Genomic DNA, 4,816 nt, shown 5'->3' with positions numbered 1-4,816 from the left:
TCCCACCCCGTCACATGCATCAGACCTGACATGGGCTCACGGTTACCAGGATGTCCCCGAGATCTTTGTAATTCTTGATAGGAGCAGTCACATGGCCCTGGAGCATAGACTGCTGTCCATGAGAGCCTGTAAAACAGGGGATTGACTAGGCCCCTCACCTTCTGTTTCACTGACATCCCAGACACTGTGCCTGTGTCCATTGTCAGTGGACAATGCTCATCAGGGCTGCAAGCAGTGGCCAACATAGTTGGTAAGTTGGGACCATGTCATGCCCTCTGCCAGGACAGGGACTTATCCTGTCCCTGAGGATTAGGTCTGCGATGTTGCAGTCTCCTGGACCAGCAGTAAGCATTTCTGAGAGGACTCTGAGCACAGAAAGAGTGCAGGAGCTCTCCTTTGCCACCGCTCCAAGCTTCTCAGGACACTCCTGTGTTTTCATTGCTGGGGCTGGGCTGAGTGTCACCTAGAGAGCAGGTGGGACAGGGGCTCTGCTGCTCCAAGGACAGTCAGACCTTGGTGGAGGATAGTTATGAAATGCTTTTGTTGCAGGTGGCATCAGAAATGGGTCTTATGACATTGGCATGGCCTGTGGGTAAGAATTTATTTCTGCCAGAGCTCCTTAACCAATGGTGACAATCAAACTACTTTCCCTCTCCTCATTTCTCAGCGGCCATGATTTCAGGATTATCCCCTTCTCCTTAGGCAGCTGGCTTGGTATGGGTCCCTCTAGAGGCAGAGACATGACTTTTGGAGCCAACTCTGGCTGCCCAGGGGATCTGTATCTCAGCTCTGTCCTGATTCATAAATGGAGTCTTTAACAAGCTAAAACCAGCAGGTGTTTATCATGTGACTGATGCTTTTTGAAGTGCTCTCTTGCTTGAGTTCAGCCTAGTGCTTGGACACTGGATGGAAATCACCTGTTGTCCTTTTTGAGGCCTTTGCCTCCCTTCTCCTCACAGAGGAGAGAACTCTCTACCCTAGCTATCTCCCCTTCTCAGCCTACACCTCTCTGCCTGTACAGCTCAGGTTGGCTTTCAATGTGAGCTTTGTACTGGCTTTAAATTTTTTTTGTCTTTCCTCCTCTGAGTTTGTGGGCCCTGAGGGCAGGGCCTGGGCTTACTGGATATGTTTCCTGTACTGTGGGGGATACTAGAATGCTTTCCTCAGGAGCTGCCAATTGGCCGGTTCAGTGGAAGTATAGAGAGGCCTGTTCCTGCCCCTGGGAATGCAGTGCTCTATCCTGGGGTGGAGTAGAGACAGGGCTCAGCAGTGCCCCAGCCCCAGCTCTACTTTGCTGGCCAGGTGCTTCCAAGACACTGCACTTCCTAAAGGCTCCCTGGCTCTTCCCATCTCTTGCCAAGTGTCCAGCTATTGCTACTGGAACCCTAGCTGGTTTGACTCACCTCAGTTTCCTCCTTCTAAGGTGGAGTCTATGTCTATGGGTTGGAGGTTGAACCCTGAAAACATTACTTCCCGTGTGAAGGGGAACCAGAAAACATTCTAGTATCCCCCACAGTATAGGAAACATGTCCAGATGGCCTGGAGATCCATCCTCAAAAGGCCAGAGACTGCCTGATCCCCATGCGGTAGGTGCCTATCCTCAGCTCCTCCTCATCTCTGGCAATGCCAACCCTCTTCCTCTCTCCTTTGGATGACATCTGCTCTGCAGGGACTCTGAGCATGGAATTCAAAGTTGCCATAATTTCCTGTCCCTGAGGCCCTTGAGTCTTCTCTGAGTTTCCACATATAGCCCATTTTGTCATACCCCCTCTGAGTGCTCAATCATGAGGAGGACAATGACAGCCCATCTCCTGAAACCATGGGATCCTAGAATGTTGACTGCAGGGAGCTTCTGATCCCTGAACATGCTGGTGAGGGACCTTGGGGCCTGTCACATGCAACCTGTGATGTGTGCTGCATCAGTCCAGCACCTTGGTCAGCAGCCAGTGCCACTGAGCTGGGGCCATCTGCAGGGCCTGTGGGCAGGGAGGCCTGGTTCCCATGGATGTACGAGGAGGTTGAGGCTTGGATTGTATCTTGGAATTGACCACATATAGTACCTCCATGGGCAACCTGGAGACCTTAGTAGAAGCTGGACATAGGGAGCCATTAGGGCCCCCAACAAACCCCTTGACTCTCTTCTTCAGCTGAGACAACTCACCAGGGAGCACGCTCTCTTCTGCTCTGCCCTGCATGCAGCCTACCCTCCCACTTGGAAGAGAGTCTGGCCAGCATGGTGACTCCCTATCTATTCCATGCCCAGGCTGGAGAAGGGAGTGCCACCTCTAGAGTGCTCATTATTGTCTCTGTGGCATGGACCAGCTGTCCCCGCCTTTAGTCCCATGCGCCCAGTGTAAAAACACAGTGTTATAGCCTGGCCTTGGCCCCCAGGCTCCCAGACCAACGCTGAACCAGTGTGCTGTTTGTGTTCTAGGATTACCTCGGAGAACGTGGTTAAGCGGTTTGGTGTTTCAAGGGAGAAGCAAGATACCTTTGTGCTGGCCTCCCGGCAGAAGTGAGTGAGACCTTGAAAGAGCTAGAAGGTGAGACTGTGAGGCCAACCTGAGTGGTCTGAGGTCTGAGGTGGACTTGTCCCAAGGGTAAAGCTGTGTACCAGGGTTTTGCAAACCTCAAACCTCCCAGCTGGGGAACAGAAAGGGGGCAGTACCATTATGAATTGGTGGCCCTTCACTGTCCCCTACTTGACTGTTGATGTTGAGAATCTGAGTGCTCTAAGAAACAAAAACTACCTGCAAGCTCCCTTCTCCCCATTGAGCTTGGAAATAACCATGATTTGGACACCTGGAGTTGATAGCAAAGGAGGCTCTGGATGACCCTAGGCGAGCCTCCCCCTCCCAAGGACAGGGTTTCTTCAGGACCTCCAGCTGATCCCTCCAATTTCCCCCAGACCAGACATGTCCCTGAATTAAGCAGGCTGAGGTTGCATGTCTACCACAATGGGCCAGAGTGGGGACAGGAGGAAGGGCGCTCCAGGGGAGCCTGAGCCCGTCTGTCTGCTGTGGGCAGGGCAGCAAGAGTACAGAGAAAGGGTTGTTTCCATGCTGAGATTGTGCCTGTGACCACCACCATCCACGATGACAAGGGCACCAAGAGGAGCATAACTGTGTCCCAGGTTGAGGGAATCTGCCCCAACACTACCATGGGAGGGCCTGGCCAAACTGAAGCCTGCTTTCAAAGATGGCGGCTCCACCACGGCTGGTGAGCATGAGCCAGAGTAGGTGACAAGTGCTGAAACACAGCTATCACCAGTGACTGCCACTGCCTGGCTTTTCTGCTCTGGGATCCAAGAGCCAACGGGGTCCTCGGCAGGAGTCCATGGGAGGGCAGGTTATCCTCTGCTCTGCCCTGATGCTCCTCACCTCCAATACTTCCTCCCTAGCAAACACTAGCAATGGGGCAGCTGCAGTCCTGCTGGCCTGGAGGTCCAAGGCAGAAGAGTTGGGCCTCCCCATCCTTGGGGTCCTGAGGTCCTGTGCAGTGGTTGGGGTCTCACCTGATGTCATGGGCATCGGACCTGCATATGCCATCCCTGCAGCCTTGGAGAAAGCAGGTCAGGTGGCTCCTTCAGACCTTAGACCTGAGTTCCCTCAAGCCCTGCTTGAGGTACTACGAATGGTCCTGAGGGTGCTGCAGAGTGAAGGTGGGGCTAGAACTCCATACCCAAGGTCTTCCTAACCCATAGCTGTGACCCACTCACTTGTCTGAAATAACAGACACACTAAGCAATTGTGGGCCTGTGTATGGGTAGAGGTCTGGGAATACCCGGATGCCTCCCCACCCAGGGGTCTCTGTCAGCTCAGGTCTGAACCTCGCTTGCAGGGCTGACAGTGAATGACATGGACATCTTTGAGATCAATGAGGCCATTGTAAGCCAGGGAGTCTTAGATTCACCATAGACTGGGCCCTGGGCACCCAGTGGGAGCCAGTGGACAAGCCATGCAGGGGAGGGGGTCAGCACGTCCAGGTGCTGCTCTGGCTCCTTTCCAGGCTGTCTACTGTGTGGAGAAGCTAGGAATCCCCCCTGAGAAGGTGAACCCTCTGGGAGGAGCGGTGGCCCTGGGCCGCACTGGGGCACGACAGGTCATCACATGCTCAACGAGCTGAAGCACTGTGGAAAGAGGTGAGGCTGCTCCCCATGGGGTGTTGTGGAGTGTCATGGGGAATGCTGAGCTGGGGCTTCAAAGGGTAGGGGTTTGGGAGTTCAACATGCACTTTGAACTGGGCATATAGGGACATGATCCCTGATGTCCCTGAAGGTCAGCCTCAAAAGGGCCTTTGGCTTACAGAGGGCATCTGCCACTGTGAGTGTGTGCCTAGGTGGGCAGTCAAGAGACAGATTTCCCACAGATCTGGTCTTCTGGTTTTGCATCCTCTGTTCAGGAGGGCCTTGGTCAGGGGATTTGTTTGTTGGGCCTCTGCCCAGAGTGCCTGTGCCCAGCCAACCTAGTTCCCTTTCTCAGGGCGTATGGAGTGGTGTCCATGTGCATTGGCACTGGGATGGGAGCCACTGCTGTCTTTGAATACCCTGGGAACTGAGTCCCTGGCTCAAGGCACTACCCAGACGGCCCTGTTCTGGCAGCCAGAGAGTAACTCTTGGGAAGCGAATCCACGTGAGAAATTAGGCACTGGTGGTGGTGATGGGGACAAATCAAGGCACTTCAACTAAGTTGGAAACTGTGTACATGGATGACACACTACAGGAGTGAGTGGGGTATTGGGCCATACCACCAGGCCCCCTCTAGCTGGGCCAGACAAAGTCAGTGTGAGTCATCAGGCCACAAGGCCCCCATGTAAA

At 53.8% G+C, this 4,816-nt stretch overlaps 1 pseudogene across 1 annotated transcript; it reads left to right on the top strand.

Annotated features, from left to right (window-relative positions):
* The first annotated feature begins 320 nt into the window (after nucleotides 1–320).
* LOC308643327 (3-ketoacyl-CoA thiolase, peroxisomal-like) lies at nucleotides 321–4,557 on the top strand (annotated as a pseudogene). The gene is made up of 8 exons: nucleotides 321–344; nucleotides 1,561–1,586; nucleotides 2,435–2,515; nucleotides 3,028–3,219; nucleotides 3,401–3,571; nucleotides 3,841–3,887; nucleotides 4,009–4,141; nucleotides 4,482–4,557. The product of its transcript is annotated as a 3-ketoacyl-CoA thiolase, peroxisomal-like (transcript).
* The last annotated feature ends 259 nt before the right edge of the window (nucleotides 4,558–4,816 follow it).

The sequence above is a fragment of the Spermophilus citellus genome (assembly GCF_964194105.1).
Source record: "Spermophilus citellus genome assembly, chromosome: 3".
Taxonomy (NCBI): Eukaryota; Metazoa; Chordata; class Mammalia; order Rodentia; family Sciuridae; genus Spermophilus; species Spermophilus citellus.
Note: the sequence above shows the minus strand (reverse complement) of the source record. Positions and strands in the feature narration are given on the sequence as shown.